The sequence below is a fragment of the Mirounga angustirostris genome, unplaced genomic scaffold (assembly GCF_029215605.1).
Source record: "Mirounga angustirostris isolate CCGP_5_RB_7025 unplaced genomic scaffold, mMirAng1.0.hap1 SCAF_9, whole genome shotgun sequence".
Lineage (NCBI taxonomy): Eukaryota > Metazoa > Chordata > Mammalia > Carnivora > Phocidae > Mirounga > Mirounga angustirostris.
Window position 1 is genome coordinate 93,424,385 of NW_026991717.1, and position 22,124 is coordinate 93,446,508.

Below are 22,124 nucleotides of genomic sequence, written 5' to 3' on the forward strand. Positions count from 1 at the left end.
AGCTTCCCATTCACCGGTTTTTCAAACTTCCCCAATTGTGGCAGAGGCAAAGTGTTTCTTGTTTCAAGAAATCATTCCTGGGAGCTCAGCCTAGAGCCTTCTCTGGGTCTTTAAAGAATGGTGTAACTAATTTTCCATACTACTACTTTTTTTGTTAAAACTAGCTAGAATGGATTTATTGATTGTAACTGAAATTCAGAGGTCCTGTTGTATTTTAATACATATTCCCCATTGGCTGACTTTTTAGAATAGACCCATTTTATTCCAAATTTCTCTCATAGTAAAATGATTTGAGAGTTGGTTTATGTGAATGTATAATAGCATGAGATTTGTCATCTCATAAACAAAATGAAATATCGAGTAGATGATTTCAGGCCCTCCAAGGAAATATGACTGTATTTGATGGTCATTCTTTTATTTTTTTCTTCCTTGTGAAGACATAGCCAGAGTGAGAAGTTATGATTTTTTAAATACTAGATGTGTTTGTTTTCCTTAGGCCTTTACAACCAAATGTTTTTAGGTACTGTGAATTAGAATATGAAAAATTATCCATAAAGATCTAGCATTAATATTGAGTTGCAACCTCTAAATATCTAAAAAATGATTGACTTTAAAAAATAAAGTAATTTTGTTGAGAAACAAGAAATAAGTTATATATAACAATCATCTCTACTTTCAACAAAATCAAAGAGCCAAAAAGACTAAAAAATGCTCCACAAAATATTTGAGTGATATATGAAAATATTAAATTATTTTAAAAATTAGTTTCATGTAAAACAGATTGGGTAAATAAATCTAATAAGCAAAATAAAAAGAGATTAGTTTGTTCTATTATAGATTTGTAGTTATATTTTATAATTCCTTATTTGGTTAATATGGTGGATATATTCTGGGTTGCCCCATGATCCTCCTGGTATTTATGCCCTAGGGTAAGCCTCTCCCCTAGAGTGGAGGTAATACTCAGTCTGACCAGCCTGCAAGTAACTAAATGCTGCAAATAAACACACGAATAAGGTAACCAGTCCTTCCTGATTGTTAAGCATCAGGCTGATAACCTAGGAGGTGAACTGACTAAACAGTGCCCAGACTCCTAACCCACAGAAACTGTGAGCTGAAAACATGAGGCTTATGATCATATTGTTATACATTAACACATAACTAATCCAGTTATTTTGATGTAATTATAATTATATTGCACATGCATAGAACTGAATGTTATTTTGTATTCTAATTAGACAATAAAATGAACACATGGTTTACAAACCACATAAACAATGAATAAAAATGGTTTGTATTCTATAACATTCAATATATTTTGTTGTGAACAACTGCTTATATCCCATCCAAAATGATATTCAAAAATTATTCAATAAGAAGTTTATTTTATAACAATAGTGACTTCTAAGATGCAGTTTCCTATTGATAATCTCCTGAAGAGAAATTCCATTTCACCAATAATGTTCAATAAATACACATTAAATATACATTTACTCCTGAATGGCTTGTTTTGCTTATTTGTTAATGGGATGTATGACATAGCAGAGTCACAATTCTTGGGTGAGTTTATTAAATTCCATTAATTAATTTACATTAAAAATATTATAGAAAATGTTAAATGTAAAAAAGAAAAATAATAACATATTAAACCCTATGAACAAATCACCTAGCTTCAATGATTGTCAACTCATATCAATCTTGCTTAGTGGACATCCTGACCTATTTCCTCAGACTTCATACAACTCCACCGGTAAATACCTCAATATGTAATTCTAAATTCTCAAAAATTAATATAATTTCATTATCTTTCTCACAGCTACCAAAATAAATAGTTTCAACAAACATCTTGTTAGTGTTCAAATTTCCAAATAACTCGCATGTCATTTTATTTATAGTTTGTTCATTTGAATCATGATCAATATAAAGTATATACAGTAGGTCTTTCTTTAATCTATCATTACCCCCTCTCTTTTTTTCCTTGAAAATTATTTGATGAAAGAAACCTGATTTTTTGTTAATTATATTTTTCCACAGTTTGGATTCCATTGATTGCATCCTGTGATGTTATTTTATAGATTTCCCTATCTCTATATTTTCTATAAATTGGTACTTTGGCAAGATTACTTCATAAGCAGTGATGTGTTCTTCCATCAAGCAGCACATGATGTCTGGTTGAATCTAATTTATATTTTTTACATAATTAAGGTTAAAAATTAATTAATATTCATTTTTTGAAAGATTTCTACCTTGCGGAAGTGGGGGCATGAATTATTTTCCATGTGTTTAATTGTTTAAGAAATCTTACAAACTCTGCATTTTCAGAGGAATTGTCATCCTTTTCAGCATAGCAGCATGAGAAAAACAAACAATATACTGCACTTACATAAACTAATTTCAATTTGTAGGTTCACAAAAAATCTCTTTTCAAGTGTATAGAAATTATGTCATATTTTTATTTCAGTCTACTCAGTGTACTATGAATGTACCCATACAATTCTGCAGAGATGCACAAGTGAGATTAGACTTTTATTCACATTAGATTTTTAATACCAATTTTCATTAGCAGAACTCCAAGGGACTAAAAATATATGTAAAAATTTGAATGCCTCTTCAAGTGTTATTTGTAACTACCTTTAATAACCAAAATCAGAAATAGAGAAAGAAAGAAATGCACTATTGTTACAGTTTCTAAAATACCGAACAAGTGGTAGAATGTTTTTGATAATGTATATTTCCTTTAAAATTACCCTTGAGCTTGCTAAGTGTCTTAATGTATACAGGGCAGCATTTAGATTTGCAGGTAGTATGTGCCACTGTTCAGCTTGGAAAGAGGAATTCATAACAAATTGCTTCCTCCGAATGCTTCTGTGAACACTCTTTAAGTGAAAAACAGATTTCTACTAAGAATTCCGTAATAGAGTTTCACATAAAACAAGTTTTCGTTGAAACAAGGAAAATAATACTTGTTCTACAAATGTGGTACCTTAAAATGTATGGAAATGTTTTGGAGTTTTACTAGAATTACACTATTTTTATAGTGTATTACCCACAAATATGCATTTCTTCCATTTTGTTTCTCTGTGAATCTTAGAGAATCTAAAAGGTATTACACTGCTCTCTAGATGCAAAGTTAAAAAAAAGAAACTTAATAAATGCTTTCTCTTAGAGACATACCTGTCTCCCACATAAACACCAAGGAGATAAAAAAGACCTGGCCAGGTAGCTTAATAAGCCAAACCGCTATTTGATAAACATACTCTGTAATACACTTCCTTCAAGTTTTGCTAGAAAACTATTCTTTGTGAGTCCTTCCCTGATATACCTAACTTAAAACTGCTGCAACTCTACCACCATTCCATCTCCCATCAAGATTCCTAATTCTTTTTACTCTGTTCTTTTTTTTTGGCGGGGGGAGCACTTGTCATGTTATAAGCTACTAAATAATTTATTTCTTTAACATCGTCAATCTCCATCTTCTCTCACTAAGTGTAAGCTCCTGTGGACAGGGATTTTTAATTTCTTTTCTTTTTAGTTGATATATGCCCTGAAAACAGTGAAAACAATGCCAGGTTCTTAGTAGCATTCAATGACTATAAATGAATGAAGGCATCCAATAAACAACAGAACAATTCATGGTAATTCAGTATTTTACTTTCAGCTTCTTGATTCTCAGACTGTAGGTGATGGATTTGGTATAACTGATGCCAATGGAGGACAGAATGTACCTGTTACTAAAATGATTTGCACGTTAATAAAAGTAATGTTAGAATGGAGTCATTACCACAAATCCTACAGACATTAAAAAGATAATAAAAATATTTAGGATCTGCTCATTTTATCAATGAGAAAAGTTCAAAAAACTGATGAATATGTATGAACAAACTGTTAAAATCATTGTTTCATGCTTATAACTTACTAAGTAATGATAATTATGTACATACACTTATATTTAAAAATGGGCCCAGCATCAAACACTTTCTTTACAAAAGAAGATATTAACTTTCTGGTAGAAATTTAAGAAATGTGCATTAAGTAAAACTAAATTTCAAATATTTGATTCACAAAGATTAAAAGGAGAAATAATATCCAGTATTGTAAGGGGTTTTGTAAAATGGCTACTCTAATAATATTCTATTAACTAATGTATATTGATATATTTTGGGAAGAAAAACCTAAAATATGTACAAAATTTTTCAATATGAATATACTTCTACCCAGCAACTCTATCTGCAAAAATTTATGCTAAGAAACCAACAGAACATGCGTACAAAGACATATATTCAAATATGTATAGTAAGCATGATTCCTAACAGAGGGACTTACTTGTTAAAAGATTATTTTTAAAATAAATTATATTAGAGTGAAATACTTTAAAGTGTTCAAAAGTCACCAGGGTTATGTATTATTGGGGGGGAGCAGGTTACACATATATACACTATTCTTAGTATGAAAGGCACTAAGGATCACTGCTTTGCACAATCCAGAAACACCATTTACATACAATATAATGTGAAAGGCATCCTGGGGCACCTCTGTGGTCCAGGGTTAAGGACAAACGCTCTGGGTCCAGACTTCCTGGGTTCATTTATTTCCTATCCCTTTTCTCCACATCTGAGTTGTATAAACTTAAGCAAGTTATTTTTACCTTGATGTGGAGATTAAATGAGCTAATTCAAGCACATGCATCTCAAATCTTGTGCTTGACACCCATCTGTATAAGAGTTAACTATTATTTTTATTCTGCACTGCAAGCCCCATGTAAATTGTTTTACTCTCTACTGTATCCCTGCACATAATATTCTTAAGAATATTTTTGGATGATTTTTAATTAAAAGTTAATCTCAGTATTAATGTTAATATATATTTAGAGAAGAAATTCTGAAAGACATATGTCAAAATGTTAACAGTGGTTATCGCTACTATATGTAATTTAACTTTTTCTCTATACTTATATTTTATGAAGTTTTTTTATTTCAGCATATGTTCTATAAAATCTACAGTAAAACAGTGAGATTATACTAAATATCCTCAGCACGTACATACCCTTTAGCCCAGCAATTCCATTCATAGGTGTTACCCAAAACAAATGGAAATAAATGTTCTAAAAAACCTGCAAAACAATGTTCATAGCAGTCTTATTCCCAATAGACAGAAACTGGAAGAAGACCAGATGCCTATCAATAAGAGAATGAAAAAACACACCGAGGCACATCATCCATACAATGAAATACTACTCGGTGATAAAAAAGGAATAAACTACCGCTACCTGCAACAACATAGATAGATCTTTTTATCTATTTATCAATCATCTATCTATCAATCATCATTTCCCTATCAGCTGTGCCAAACAAGTTACACATACATATATTGGTATAATATTCTTTATGCCAAGGTTTATAACAAAAGAAAAACAATCAGTGCTGAAAAAAAAAGAAAACAATGATTGTTTTATGGAAAGCAGGGCAGGGTGTTATTAGGCAGGGTTTTAAGAGGGAATTTTCTAGAGTTATGGTGAAGTTCTATGTCTTGATGGGTTTCTATATTATACCAGTGTATGAATTTCTTAATGCACGCAGCAAAAGTACACTTATGATTTATACATTTCATTGTACGCAAATGTGATCTCAAGAAAAATCTGTAAATAAATACTGAATACAGGTTGATATAAATGTTGAAGTATTTAGCAGAAAGTATACTAATAAATGGAAGGATGAATATACATGCTTTTGAAAAAGCAAATGTAGTAAAATATTAGATAGAACCTAGGTAGTGTATATGGATATTCTCTCTTAAATAATTTCAATCTCATATGTTTGAAAAATGTCACCATAATATAATGTTAGATATAAATGTACAGTAGGGCACCTGGTTGGCTCAGTCGGTTAAGTGTCTGCCTTTGGCTCAGGTTATGATCCCAGGGCCCTAGGGGTTGAGTCCCACATCGGGCTCCCTGCTCCGCAGGGAGCCTGCTTCTCGAACATCTGCCTCTCTCTCTCTGTCTCTCATAAAAATAAATAAATAAATAAATAAATAAATAAATAAATAAATAAATCTGACAAGTTTTTAAAATAAATAAATAAATAAATAAATAAATAAATAAATAAATAAATAAATAAATGTTTAGTAAATTCATAAAAAAGAGAAATGTAGGTCACTATTTTTCTTTTTTAAGTAGACTCCACAGTGGGTGTGGAGCCCAGTGCGGGGCTTGAACTCACAACCCGATGATCAAGATCTGAACTGAGGAAAAAAAAAAAAGATCTGAGCTGAGATCAAGAGTCCAAGGCTCTGGACGCCTAGGTCGCTCAGTCGGCTGAGTGACCCACTCTTGGTTTTGGCTCAGGTTGTGGTCTCAGAGTCTTGAGATTAAGACCTCGTCAGGCTCTGAGCTCAGTGTGGAGTCTGCTTGAGATTCTCTCTCCGTCTCCCTGCCCCTCCCACTTGTGCTCTCTCTCTCTCAAATAAATAAATAAATAAATCTTAAAAAATATATAAGGAAGAGTTAAAGCAGTTAACTCTTACAAATTTAACGTATGTAAAATTATATACGATAAAAAAGTATTTTTCTTTGCTTCAAATAAGATTTTATTTGTCTAAATGATTTAGTGCTTGTTTCTCTCAGGCATATAAATGTATTTTTATGATTTATTCATAATCAAGTACTTAGACTTTGAGGGTTATCTCATTTCTAAATAAATATATGTTTCTTTATTAATATAGAGTGACTAAATTTATGGTTTTCAAGGGCATTGAAGAACTGGCTAGTCAGCTTTGGAGAAGATTGCAATGTTATTTCAAGGGCAACTGACACTTAATAGTGAATATGCATTTGGCCTTCATTAACATTACTTATTTCTGGGGTTATTAATTAGCGAATGGTTCTTTGGATAATAATGTAAACTGACATTGTCATCTTTACAACCGCAAAGAGTAAATTAAATAGTGTTTAGCTTTCTATATTAATTAGAATAAAGGAGTATCAGTTTTTCTTAAGTAGGTCTTTATTAGGACGTCCTTTTTTTTTTTTTAAGTTAATTTCTTCACAGGTAATAGAGACACGTAATCACAGACCTGGAATATACTTCTGAAGGTGGCTAGACAAGCTAGATCTTATAATCATTTTTAAAGAATTAGTTTTGCATTTGGAATTTAATTAAGTTGACACTTTTTATTTTTATGACTCACAAAGAGAAATCGAGTATTTCTCAGCATCAAAGGGTGCTTGCTAGAGGAAAGGAGTAAAAGAGTAATACACTCTTTCCTCAGAGTTCCCCAATGTAGAGAAGGACAAAACTCACTAACACAGCTAGGACACTGTATTATATAATGAAGGCAGGTTTAGTTGATACCTAATCCAACCACTTTCTTCCTTGCTTTCTTGTACTATGAAAGTTGGATAATGAAATGCTTACCACTTTGCAGTTAGGCTTGACCATGTGACTAGCCTGGACAAAAATTAAAGTCTATGATTTTTGGCATAGTCTATGTAAAAATCTATAAAAGTGTGCTTCTGGAGAAGGTATCCATTCTTCATATAAAGGGGTGTTTCAGTGATCTTTTGTTGTGAATGAGCTCTGATAATCCTGTTTGTTCTCCATAGTTAAAAGTCCATTTTTTGGTTTTCCTCTTTTTTTCTCCTTTGTTCACTTATTTTTTTTAAGATTTTATTTATTTATTTGAGAGAGAGAGAGAACACAAGAAGGGGGAACAGGAGAGGGAGAAGCAGACTCCCCGCTGAGCAGGGAGCTTGATGGGGGGCTCAATCCCAGGAACCTGAGATCACAACCTTAGCCAAAAGCAGACGCTTAACTGACTGAGCCCCTCCTTTGTTCATTTATTTTGTTTCTCAAATTCCACATATCAGTGAAATCATATGGTATTTTTCGTTCTCTGACTAACTTATTTCACTTAGCATTATACCCTCTAGGTCCATCCATGTTGTTGCCAATAGCAAGATTTCAATCTTTTTTGTGGCTGAGTAATATTCCATTGTATATATACACAACCTTTTCTTTATCCATTCATTTGCCAATGGAAACTTGGGCTTTTTCCACAATTTGGCTATTGTAAATAATGCTTTGGTAAACATGGGGGTGCATATATCCTTTCAAATTAGTGTTTTTGTATTCTTTGGGTACATACCTAGTAATGTGATTCCTGGGTCATAGGATAGTTCTATCTTTACTATTTTTGAGGAACCTCCATACTGTTTTCCACAGTGGCTGCACCAGTTTGTATTCCCACCAACATTGCATGAGAGTTCCTTTTTCTCTGCATCCTTGCCAACACTTGCTTCTTTGTGTTTTGACAGGTGTGAAGTGTTATCTTACTGTAGTTTTGATTTTCATTTCTCTGATGATGAGTGATGTTGAGCATCTTTTCATGTGTCTCTGGCCATCGGTATGTCTTTTTTGGAGAAATGTCTGTTTATATCTTCCACTTATCTTTTAATTGGGTTATTTGTTTTGGGGTATTGAGTTGTATCAGTTCTTTATGTATTTTTGATATTAACCCTTTATTGGATATGTCATTTGCAAATACCTTCTTTCATTTAGTAGGTTGTCTTTTAGTTTGTTCATTGTTTCCTTTGCTTACAGAAGCTTTTCATTTTGATATGGTCCCAACAGTTTATTTTTGCTTTTATTTCCGTTGCCTCAGGAGACATGTCTAGAAAAAATGTTGCTACAGCTGATGTCAAAGAAATTACTGCCTGTATTCTCTTCTAGGATTTTTATAGTTTCAGGTCTCACATTTAGGTCCTTAATCCATTTTGAGTTTATTTTTGTGTATGGTGTAAGACAGTGGTCCAGTTTCATTCTTTTGCATGTAGCTTTCCAGTTTTCCCAACACCATTTTTTGAAGAGACTGTCTTTTTCCCATTGCATATTCTTGCCTCTTTTGTTGAAGATTAATTGACCATATTTTTGTGGGTTTGTGTCTGGGCTTTCTATCCTGTTCTTTAATCTATGTGTCTATTTTTGTGCCAGTATCATACTTTTTTGATTACTACAACTTTGTAGTAAATCTTGAAATCTGGGATTGTGATCTGCTAGTTTTGTTTTGTTTGTTTGTTTTTGTCAAGATTGCTTTGGTTCCATACATATTTTAGGATTATTTGTTCTAGTTCTATAAATAGCTTGATAAATGATTATCAAACATGAAAAGTAAAATGGTATTTGAATCTCTTAATAAAATAAATGAGACTATTATTTTTTTCCCCAAATTCATTATCTGTTGATAGAATATTACTTATGGCTAGCATGCTTCATGAAAATTTCTCAAGACTTGGAAATGGGCAAAAGAGTTTACCAGGTGTAGTTTCAGTGGAAAACCAGGGATTATGTAATTCTATCATGGTATATAGCTTTGTACGGCTTTCTATTAACTAGGCTATCTTTTTTTTAAATTTTTTATTGTTATGTTAATCACCATACATTACATCATTAGTTTTTGATGTAGTGTTCTATGATTCATTGTTTGCATATAACACCCAGTGCTCCATGCAGAACATGCCCTATTTAATACCCATCACCAGGCTAACCCATCCTCCACCCCCCCTTAACTAGGCTATCTTACTACTCTGTAGGGTCAAGAGTAAAAATTACAGAAAACTAATTGAAAAAAAAATACAAATAGACTTTTAGTTGTAGAAATAAAAAGACAAAGAGAAAAAAAACTAATTGTAGTACAAACAACTCCTGTCCATAAAAATGAAAAAGAATTACATGTGATAAAGAATATATATCTTAAGTCTCATGTGAACAGTGTTACTGGGTCCCTCTAATGAGCTAAAAAAAATCTTTGATGAATGTTTATTTTATATTTGAGAGTCATGATCTCATTTTAAAAATTATGATTGAGCAAATAAGACAACAATCACCATCAATTCTATTGTTATTTATTTTTATAGATGTTAAGAACTTAAAGTCATGGGCTCAGTTGGTTAAGCGACTGCCTTCGGCTCAGGTCATGATCCTGGAGTCCTGGGATTGAGTCCTACATCGGGCTCCCTGCTCAGCAGGGAGCCTGCTTCTCCCTCTGACCCTCCCCCCTCTCATGTGCTCTCTCATTCTCTCTCTCTCAAATAAATAAATAAAATCTTTAAAAGAAAAAAAAAGAACTTAAAGTCATTCACATAAAATGAAGCTTTGTCATAGCAATTTCTGTTTTTTAACTCCTTTGGAGTTATATCATAAATATCACATAGAAATCTATTATTATATTACCCTATTGTTATATTCATAAAATTAATAAATTTCATTCATTATTAAATTATATAAATTAATGTTTTACCAAGTGACAATCAATATTGACTCTTCAATATTGCTAAAAGCAAAGATTGAGAAACTACCACACTTGAAAAAAGATTTGTAATCCAGTCATTTGGCTGGAAAAGGTTTTCCTCCGAGGAAAAACCTCGGAGGTTTTTATACCTGGAAGCAATTTGCCACAGTAAAAGTAAAAATATGGGCTATTTCTTCTTTTGATCTGCCCTTACTTCACAGGCATATAAATCCAGAAAATGATATTTATATAATATGAGAACTTGAAAATAAATTCCCTTCCTCTCAAGAAAAACTTCTCACATATTTAATTATCAGCAAGTATCCATTTTTTCCCAAGGGATAAGGCTCCTACAAGGACAATTAAAGGTATACAATTGCTAGGGATATTGGGGTGAGGGGGAGAAACCAGCTATATGATCACTGTTAGATTAGATACACAAACAAAAAAATGGTCAACATCCTCAGACTCTAGCTGATGGATGAGAGTCAACAAGGTGAGTGGGAACATGTATTAATTCTATGAAAATTTTTCACAAAATATTTAAGGATTTCAACAGGATTATCAATTTCTTCCCAGGAAAAAATTGTGAAAAAAAATTCTGTTCTATCCAAGTCTGGGACATTTTTTTTCTTTCACTTTTAGGTACTCTTTGTCAATAATCGTAGTATAGTCTTGAAAGATATTAACATTAGACTAAGCAGAGTGAGAAATATAAGGGAAATCTCTGTAACTTTGGCAATTCTGTAAATCTAAAGTTAGTTCAAAATGAAAAGTTTTAAACAAAGTCTTTGTGTACCCCCAAATTTGTAGATAGTTGCTACCAGACCATACATCAAATACATAGTGAGAAATAAGTGAAAATATGATCTTAATATAAGTTCCCACATGTAGCAAGTACACAATAAATGTTTTATAATACTAATATTGAGTATCTATAAGTTATTACACAATTTTGTGGTGAATCATTATTTTATACTTAACTTGAGGTTTTTGTCTATATTGTATTTTGACTTTTGATGTAGAAAATGTGGTTTCCTTTTGTGCAGTAGAATTATTTTGAAATAAATGTCTTGTATTTACATATCTCATTATTAAACTAAATTTTGCAAATATTATTAAAACTTGTTCTTAGAATAGCCAGAGTTATGTAAAGCATACATAAAGCATAGATTCTCTCTCTCTTTTTTTTTTAGTACTCGTTCTGATTTCTAATTCACTCACCGAAAGAATTATGAGGACAATTAAAGCAAGTACTCAATGTACTTCTTATTTATTTTATTCATTTATTTGAGAGAGAGAGAGTGAATGAGTGAAAGCACGAGCAGGGGGAGGGAGAAGCAGACTCCCCGCTGAGCAGGGAGCCTAGGACCCTGGGATCATGACCTGAGCCGAAGGCAGATGCTTAACCAACTGAGCCACCCAGGTACCCCATGTTCAGGGTCTTAAATAGAAGCCCATTTATAAGAATAATGCCATTCATAACACGATATGGTCCTAGTGGTGTTTTGTAGTCAATCCTATAAAATATGTTGATTTTTAACTTGTGACTATTTTCCAGGGAACAGTTTTTATAATACTGTCACTTTTACTTAAGGAATTCTTTTACTCAGGATGAATTTGAAGGAGTGACTAATAGATGTGATGCTCTTTGGGACTCACAAAGTTGCTAACATGTAGGAATGAGTGAAGTTCATTTTCATGATGCCTGCTTCTATAGGGAAGTGACATGCAGGGTGACTATGAGGTCTTATAAATGCTACCAAACTGCTTATAACTTGGGGAAAAAGCACCCCTAAGTGCATTTGTGACTGAGCATGAAACTGATCCATTTGAAACTATCCCCATTTCTGTTGTCTTGGGCAGAAGACTGATAATACTTTCCATGTAGTTAGTGCTCCATAAATGTTTGCCAAAGGGAATTGACTTCTTTTTTTTTTTTTTTTTAAGATTTTACTTATTTATTTGAGATAGAGAGAATGAGAGAGAGAGAGAGCACATGAGAGGGGGGAGGGTCAGAGGGAGAAGCAGGCTCCTTGCTGAGCAGGGAGCCTGATGCAGGACTCGATTCAGGGACTCCAGGATCATGACCTGAGCCGAAGGCAGTCGCTTAACCAACTGAGCCACCCAGGAGCCCGGGAATTTACTTCTATCTAGATAATATCTCAGTATTGTTTTCTCACAATTAATTTTACCTGGGACAATTAACCCTTTCCAATTCTAGTGTCAGTTCCTTAGCCTCTGTAGACAGTTCAGTGATTTCCTGACTTAGCATTCTGTTTGTTTCTTTAGATATATATATATATTTTTTTTAAGATTTTATTTGTTTATTTATTTATTTGAGAGAGAGAGAGAGAGCACACACACACAAGTTGCGGGGGAGAGGCAGAGGGAGAGGGAGAAGAAGGCTTCCCGCGGAGCAGGGAGCCCAACATGGGGCTTGATCCCAGGACCCTGGGATCATGACCTGAGCCAAAGGCAGACGCTTAAGACTGAGCCACCCAGGCACCCCTGTTTAGATATATTTTTAAGCACTTCTGTTGTTCACCATGTATATCTGCATGCTTTGTCTTGCATGCTTTTAGTGTGTCATATTCCAGCTGATTTTTCATTCCTTTAATACCTTTTATATTCTGAAAACATGCTTTTTTATAAATCAAATTTTTTGCAGCTCCAATTCTTTTATTTATTCCATTGATTATTTTAATTGTTTTGCAGCAAAACTCAATATGTCCTCTTTTAAAACTCATGACTACTATTTTCCTATATTTGTTTATGAACAAACAAAAGGTTTTTTCCCTCAATCTTCATGCATTCCCTGTGGGAGTTCTCATTAAGGACTGAAAATTTTCTGCATTATTTTCTTCATTTTTATCAGCTCACTTAAAGGAAAAGTTGTTCCGTCTGAAGAACAGACCTGCAGGACCAGTGAGTGGCATGACTCTTAAAGTGCTTTCAGTGTACGTTGTAGAATTAGAACAGGTTTCTTTGAGAAAAGGGCCTCCACAGTTTTGTTTATCTGTCCGTCATTTGAGTTTTCTAACGCTTTCATGGGTATTTTGATGAGAGATAAAGAGAGGCAATCACAAGCAGGGGTACTCAGCTAACAGCTACTGGAAGCCCTAGCTTGTATTCATTGATGCAAATATAATATTTGAACATCAAAGAAAACTTTGAAGTCAGCATTTTCTCATCCAGATATTAAATTAGGAAATCTTTTTTTCCTTCCCATTTTGAGACCCTTTGGTTTAAGATAAATACATTCTACTACTCTATATACATGTATATGTATTTAAAACAGAAGGATAAACTATATTATTCTGACTCTTTAAATGAGAAAAAGTCTTATACAAACACTTCCAAAAATAAAGAATTTAGTAGAAAAAGTTGCATCAACATTATTAGTAACTTATTTCAGTAAAAAAGTAGCAAGTCGGGCGCCTGGGTGGCTCAGTTGGTTAAGCGACTGCCTTCGGCTCAGGTCATGATCCTGGAGTCCCGGGATCGAGTCCCACATCGGGGGTCCCTGCTCAGCAGGGGGTCTGCTTCTCCCTCTGCCCTCTTCCTTCTCGTGCTCTCTGTCTCTCATTCTCTCTCTCTCAAATAAATAAATAAAATCTTTAAAAAAAAAAGTAGCAAGTCACCTTTACAATCATCTTGAAAATTTTTTAAAGAAACTTGACTTAATTTACTTAAATTTGAAAATTTATTCAGAGGTGTTACCATCTTAATAATAAGTGTTAAGAAATTCAAAACTCGGGGGACCTGGGTGGCTCAGTCGTTAAGCGTCTGCCTCAGCTCAGGTCATGATCCCAGGGTCCTGGGATAGAGCCCCACGTCGGGCTCTCTGCTCAGTGGGAAGCCTCCTTCTCCCTCTCCCACTATCCCCTGCTTGTGTTCCCTCTCTCGCTGTCCCTCTCTCTCTGTCAAAATAAATAAATAAAATCTTTAAAAAAAAAGAAATTCAAAACTCTATGCCCATTGACTGGATATTATTCCAATTCTCAAAAGTGCATTCTGTATTTCAAACGATATGAAAAAATAACATGTTGTTCTCAGACCATTCTTATGGTTGCTGTTTTCCTGTTTCCCATTGCCTTCTACGCCATATCAACTCATTTTGATTTTATATTTCTATCTGTCTGCAGAGATTTTTCATGCAAAAACTCTATGCTCTTCTCCTCAAAAGTAAACTTCTGGGCTTTTGACTCAACCTTCTGGGCAATAGTCCACGCTGCTTTTCCCAACATCTCCTTTTCTTCTTTGCCTTATTGCCACCCACTTAGCTACTTTCCATTGCTTTACTGGATGAAACTCTCCATTTCCTACCATTCAGGGTTTTCTTTCATCCCACAAAGTCTAATAAGAATACTTAGGCTCTTAGCTTCACTTTCTGCCATTCTAGGCCAACTTCATCCTTTGTTGTTGTGACCCTACCTATGTTTCTTTCCATAAAATCCACCTCCTATACTTTGTCTATCCCATTTTTATAGATTCAAGTGCTATCTTTTGCCTAAAATCTTGCCTGAAAATACAAGTGCTGACTATCCTCTGGATTCACAAACTCCTTATAATTAATACAAAAGGATAAATACTTACTTAATTATTTATCCTTCTGTGTTGTTAATGCTGAAACTTCAAAATTTCAGTTGTTCTAACTACAGGCTTTGCTCCTACAGCAGTCTTCCATGATGACAAGAGAGTTACATTATGACAACTAATATAAGAAAAAAATTAAGAGAAAGGTATTTAACCACCCTATTGAACTCCATCTTGGTTGGCTTACTATTCTGATTTGATTTTGCTACAAAGTATATATGGAGAATTCACCCCTTAAGAATTAGACAGGTCAGCCATCAGCCAACATAACACTCCCCTGAAGCGACCAATCCTGTCAACCACAAACTTGACTAAACAGAGCAGTCACTTTTTCTTGTAAAATATTTTGAGCTTTCCCTTAATAGATTCACCTTTGTCTCTGGTTGGAGTTATGGCTTTTATTGAAGATGTTTTCCCTTATGTATATGAGTTGATAAGGTATTATTTTCAAAATGATGAAAATATTACTCTACTACAAAAATAAAATTCATGCATGTCAAAAATTTTGTCTCCTTAATTATTGAGAGAACCAGTATGAGTTCAAATAAAAATTATATATATATATATATTTATATACATATATATATTCTCTATTGGACTTAATGTGTTTGCATTATTATATACAAGAAGCATTTGCATTGCCATCAGTTTTCTACAACCTAAGTTGTTTTATCCCTCAAAACATAAAATAGCCTAGTCAAAAAATTGAAAGATGCACAATCACATTTAATCAAGTATTCCTCAGAAAGATCTGCAACCCAACACCTAACACTCCATTGTTAGGATACCAGGTTATTATTGCCTTTACCCATTTTTTTTGACAGAGTATATTGAGAGTCTTCAGTCTTATTGTTTCTGAGTAATTCTTTGATAGTTATTAAGCACCTATTAAGTTCCAACAGGCACTGAAGTTGCAAAGATTAAAAGAAGAGAAAGAGAGAGGGAAAGTAAGAGAGGAGACACAGTTCTGTCTGTCCACCAGCAGCTCACAGTCAGATACAGTAGAATGACATGTAAAATGAGTGGCAAAGCAGTATGACAGGTAAAAGATAAAGGTGTGAGTAGGTATAAGGAATGCTGTTCAACTTTGCATTGTAGAGTGTTAAGGAAATCTTTTTTTTTTCCTTAGAGAGAGTGAGCAAGTGGGAGTGGGGGGTGGCAGGGCAGAGGGAGAAGGAGAGAGAGAATCTTTTTTTTTTTTTAAGATTTTATTTATTTATTTGAGAGAGACAATGAGATAGAGAGAGCATGAGAGGGGATAGGGTCAGAGGGAGAAGCAGACTCCCCGCCGAGCAGGGAGCCCGATGCGGGACTCGATCCCAGGACTCCAGGATCATGACCTGAGCCGAAGGCAGTCGCTTAACCAACTGAGCCACCCAGGCACCCCGGAGAGAGAGAATCTTAAGCAGACTCCATGCTCAGCACAGAGCCCAACATGTGGCTCGATCTCACAACCCTGAGATTATGACCTGAGCCAAAATTAAGAGTCCCACACTTAACTGACTGAGTCAACCAGGTGTCCCAGGTGTTAGGGAAATGTTAAAAAATGTTTGGGTATAATGAAATATTGTTTTAAAATATATTCATTTAAGTTAAAAAAAGAAGTGAGTCCAAAGAAAATCATTAAACATGATGTGACAATAGTAGGGAAGGCAATATTCAGAAAAGCTCGAGGTCATTGATGGTCTCAAGCACAAGACAGCTGAGTTCCTTCCCATCAAAGTTCTAGATGCCATCCTGAAGCAGATACTTTGCATGACAGATTCCAGAGGAAGTCCCTCTGCTGCCACAGTCAGCTGTGTAGGCTAGGGAGGATGCCACAGGGATCCATTCAGTCCTTTGCCTGAGGAGGCAATATCAGAGTCAATCTGAAGTGCTTCTGACTGAGATCTAACTGTTCATTAGGTTAAAGAGTTTCACAATTTTATAAGTGATGGCTGTCTCTGGTTCCAACAACGACTGCATCTCTATAGGGGCAGATGGACATACATCTCTGTGGTGCCTGTCACTGCTGGTGTTTTTATCATTTTATCATTGCACAAATTAACTATGAAGAATGCATGGAGTCATAGCTCTCACGTAGTGTTCCTCTCCTTATAAACATGGTACGATACAGGACACAGGTCTGAATTACTATCCAAAATGAGTGAAAAAGCACATTTTAAAATCTTATTTTCAGGAGAAATCATCGATAACATTTAACCTTGGACACAGAGGGGAATGAGTACTCAAGAACCATAATCTGTGCTACGGGGGTTAGCCCAGGGTGAGGGTGCAGGTTACAAGGTAGCTTTTATTTTTTTCTAATGGGTCAATGACACTGTTATATATTTTTTAAGTGAAAAAAAAAAACTGCAAAGAGCAAAAACAAATATGAAAGTCCGTCTTTCAATATACAAACAATTCATTTTATAGATTTTATAGATCCTTCACTCTTAGGATATTCTTCCTCAAGTCTTCCTGCTTCTAGGGTGTAAATCCTGTGGAACATGTCCCTTCGAGGTCTCTGGCTTCTGCAACTATTGATGTACCTTCTACTAACTTTTCCTACAGCACTTTTGTGAGACTCTTAAAGCCTTAGCACCATTTTTTCCTCTGCCTCTGTGTTGTCTTCGCCATCCCTCCTATTTCATTATTACTTCCACAAAATTATTATCCTTTAATCTGCATTTGCTGCTCTTTGGGGAAAAGAACTAAAGGTTATGCTGGGCCCCAGTATGTCTAAAATTCTTACATAGATTTCTTTTTAATATCTCAAGAAAAGCAATCTTAAGTGTTTTATGTTTTTCAGGGCCCAGCCCTTCTCTGGCTTGCCTTCTTCAAGTCAGAAGAAAACAAAATGGAGAATGGCTATCAATTTTATGTTCTTTTGTTCTGTGCAAAATTTACTTAAGTCTCTAATGTTGTCTTTTTCTTCTACAACAATATTAGTTTACATTATCACAATCAGTTGCTGTCATTTTTTTTTAGTCCCCTGCACTGTCCTTATATAAAATATACTTATTAATAAAACAGCACATTGAAATTAGAAGAGGATCATGGGAAAGAATGAGGTTTGTTTGCAAGTGCAAAGACTCAGCCTGAGCTATCTTTGATGAAAACATGTCAAGGAGATAGTTTATTGGTACACATAAGAAAATTAAAGGAAAAGCACTGGTGATCAGCACTTCAGATTAAAATGTATTCACAGCTCTCTCTCCAACTCTCATTTCTGTATCCATCTGTAGTCTGGCTTTATTCTCTTCAACTCTATTTCCTCAAAAACTACATGCATTTACTTTTGCAACTCTAGGATCACATACTCAGCTTTGTGGTCAGGAATAAAAGGCTTCTTTTCTCCCAAATACCACTGAACAAAAACCATGGAAATAAGCTTCTTTCTCTAGCTTTAGTTACATGTTTGTATTTTGAACCACTTTGTTTACTCGAATGATCATAGGAGTACATTCTTTTTTTCTGTTAATGTGATGCATAGGATTAGTTGATTTTTGAACTAATTGATTTTTTAATCCATTGCTGCATAACAAACCATCCTAGACGTAGGGTTGCTGTAATAAAAAATCCTTCATTTTTATTTCTATGGTTTTAGAGGATGATGGCACAGGCGGGGGTTTTTTGCTCATAACCTTTCATAAGGTTGCAGTCAGATGGTAGCCAGGGCTGGAGTCTCCTCAAAGTCTTTCTCACTCACGTACCAGACAGTTGATGTTGACTATCAGGTGCAACGTTAGCAGAGGCTTCCTGCTAGAACATCTACTGGAAATTTCTCTGTGGGATCTGGGCTTCCCCACACCAGTGACTGAATTCCCAGAATGATAGTTCTGAGACAGAGCTGGGCAGAAACTGCACTGATCTTTTAAAATCTGGCCCAAGAAGCCATGCAACATCAATTGTACTGCCTGCTATTCATCAAAAACAATTAGCTAACTAATTTTTTATTCAAAGGAAGAATAATTGACTGTCCTGTTGTAGGAGAGTCAAAAAAATTTGTAGACATTTTGAAAACTATCATAGTCATTATTATCCTTTGTAGAAGCATCATGGCTTTTGAGGAAGCTATAGGTGAGGACTTAAAGGAAAGTGAGGAAAATCTTTTTAAAAATCGAAGGGAAGTGGATACTTGTAACGGGTGAAAGCATCACAAAATATACTTAATGAACTGAATGATCTAGCTAAGAAAGTTGCTGGCCTACATGATGAACCTGCAGCCTGGGTGGTATCTTGCTGCTTACAGTGAAATGTGAAAGAAACAAACAATGAAGGGACTGTTACACATGAATGATCAGGAGTTTTATAGCATTGAGATTTGTAAGGCTTTCCAGAAGACAAAAAATGGTAAAATTAAGTAGACTTTCAAGAAAAATCAAATGCAAGGACATTGTCTAAATATGAAGCCAAGGATATAAAGGCAAAATGTTTTTTTTTTAGGGCATCAAAAATATCAGTGGTGGTGCCTCACACAAAAGGCGCATGGAAGAATTTAATAGGTCATCTCATGGACTTCTGAAACAAATTGTAGGGTTTTAAAGAAGCTTATGGGCATCAAGGAACTTCTGACATTTGGTCAGATGGATTTCAGAATTAACATGGATCGGTGATGTTTTTAGTAGTAATCCTGTACCTGTCCTACAATTGTCTGTTGAGTGTGGGTGGACAGCTAGCATGTCTCTTTATATCTTAGGTTACACGTTAGTAGCTGTATCTAAGTAATTAAATTGAGAGAGAGGACTACCCATCTGGATTTGATATAGAGAACAAGATTATGGATTTTTTGCTGACTATATTATGAGATGAGACTTTTGGCAAACTTAGAAGGGGAAGAGTGTTTTGCATGCCATAGGATTATAAATAATTTATGATCAGGCACCAGCACCATATGTTGAAAAGATTTGTCTTTTCTTCATTAAATTACCTTGTCATTTTGTCAAAAATTAATTACCTTATATGTGTGGATGTATATCTGAATACTCTTCTGTTACATTGATCTATGTACCCATGCTTTCACCATACTACACTCCTTTAATTAACATTGTCTTAAAATCAAATACCATATACAGATGGTCCTCAACTTGTGATGGTTCAACTTAGGATTTTTGACTTTACAGAGGTTTGAAAATAATATGCATTCAGTAGAAACCTCATTTTGAACTTTGATTTTTCCCAGGCTAGCAATATGTGATACTCTACTCAGGAAGTTCTGGACAGTGGCAGCCGCAGCTCCCAGCCAGCCATGTGATCACAAGGGTAAACAACCAATACACTTACAACCATTCTTTCCCTTTCAGTACAATACTCAGTTAATTATATGAAATACTTAACATCTTATTATAAAATAGAATTTGTGTTAAATGATTTTCCCCAACTATAGGCTAATACAAGTGTCTGAGCACATTTAACTTTGGCTAGGCTAAGTTATGATGTTCGGTAAGTTAGATGTATTACATGCATTTTAGAGTTACAATATATATATATTTTTAAAGATTTTATTTATTTATTTGAGAGAGAGAGAGAGAGCACATGAGAGGGGGGAGGGTCAGAGGGAGAAGCAGGCTCCCTGCTGAGCAGGGAGCCCGATGCGGGACTCGATCCCGGGACTCCAGGATCATGACCTGAGCCGAAGGCAGTCGCTTAACCAACTGAGCCACCCAGGCACCCAGAGTTACAATATTTTTAATTTATGATGGGCTTATTGGGTTGTAACCTTCTCAAAAGTCAAGGAGATATGTATTATCCAATTTTGCTCTCCACTTCTAAAATTGTGCTGAAATTGTAGTTCTTTTGTATTTTTCATGTAAATTATAGAATAAGCTTGTCAATTTGTACCAAAAAACCTCACTGGGATTGTGACTGGGATGCATTAAATCTATCGATCAATTTAGGGACTTTTTAAATCCCCAAAATATTGTCTTCCAATCCCTGAACTTATAAATCTTTCTATTTATTTCAGCCTTTTGGAATTCCTTTACCAGTGTTTTGTACTTTTCAGCATATAGATATCTTCTCTGAGATTTATAGCTAAGTATTTCATATTTTTGGTGCTATTATAAAACATATTATTTCTTAAATTTCAATTTTCAGTTTTTCATTGCTATTATGTAGTAACATAATTGATTTTTTGTATATTGACCTTGTATATATTGATCTCATTAAGCTCACTTAACATTTCTAACCACTATTTTTGTAGATTTTTTTGGTTTCTCTATGTAGATAATCATATTGTCTGTGAATAAAAAGTTTTTCATATCTTCCTTTCCAAACTTATGCCTTTTATTGCTTTTTTCTTGTCTTATTGCACAGGCAAGGATCACCAACACAATGTTGAATAGTAGTGAGATTGGACATCCCTTCTTTGTTCACTGCTTTAGAGGAAAAAGACTTTCACCGTTATGTATAACATTAGCTCTGGAGTTTTTTTTATAGATGTCCTTTATCAGGTTGAGGAATTCCCAGATTACTGATAATCCCTCAACTAAGATTTATCTCATTAGCATACCAAAGGCATTCTTATTACTCAGGAAATTCCAGGAGTTTTAGGAGTTGTGTGCCAGGGACAAAGACCAAACACATATTTTCTATTCTAGGCATAGTTTAAAAAAAAGTAGTTAGAATGGTTTATCATATGTGATAATTGCTAGGAAAGAATTTTTTATTATATCATAGTGTCAAAAATGAGGAAAAGTTTGAATAATGTGCCTGTCTTTAAAAATTGAACTCATCACTTTGGGGAAGCAATAAAAAAAGAAAAAAATCCAATGTTTCTTAAAACAGAGCTGACTCAATTCCTCAAATATCTGTTAACTATTATACTCATATATATTGGGAATAGGATAATTTCTAAAATTATTCTAAAGTGATTTTTTTATTTTTAAATTTTTTCAAAATTACTTACTTATTTTTTAAAGTAATCTCTCTGCCTAACATGGGGCTTGAACTCATGACCCCAAGATCAGGAGTCGCATGCTCTATGAACTGAGCCAGACAGGTATCCCCTAAAGTGGTATTTTAAAATATATGACTTTAGCTTGTTTAATTTAACTTATACTTACTAGTTTGAGTCTTTTGGAAGAATAGACACTTGAGCTTTATTTTTGTAACTTACAGATAATGAATAATTAATAAAATATTTACTATTAATAACAAAAATTACTATTAGTAATAATTTACATTTGCATATTGCTAGAAAATATTTCCATCAATAGTGTGGTAAGTGGCATTGACTCGTATATCTGGTTGTGATATTTTAA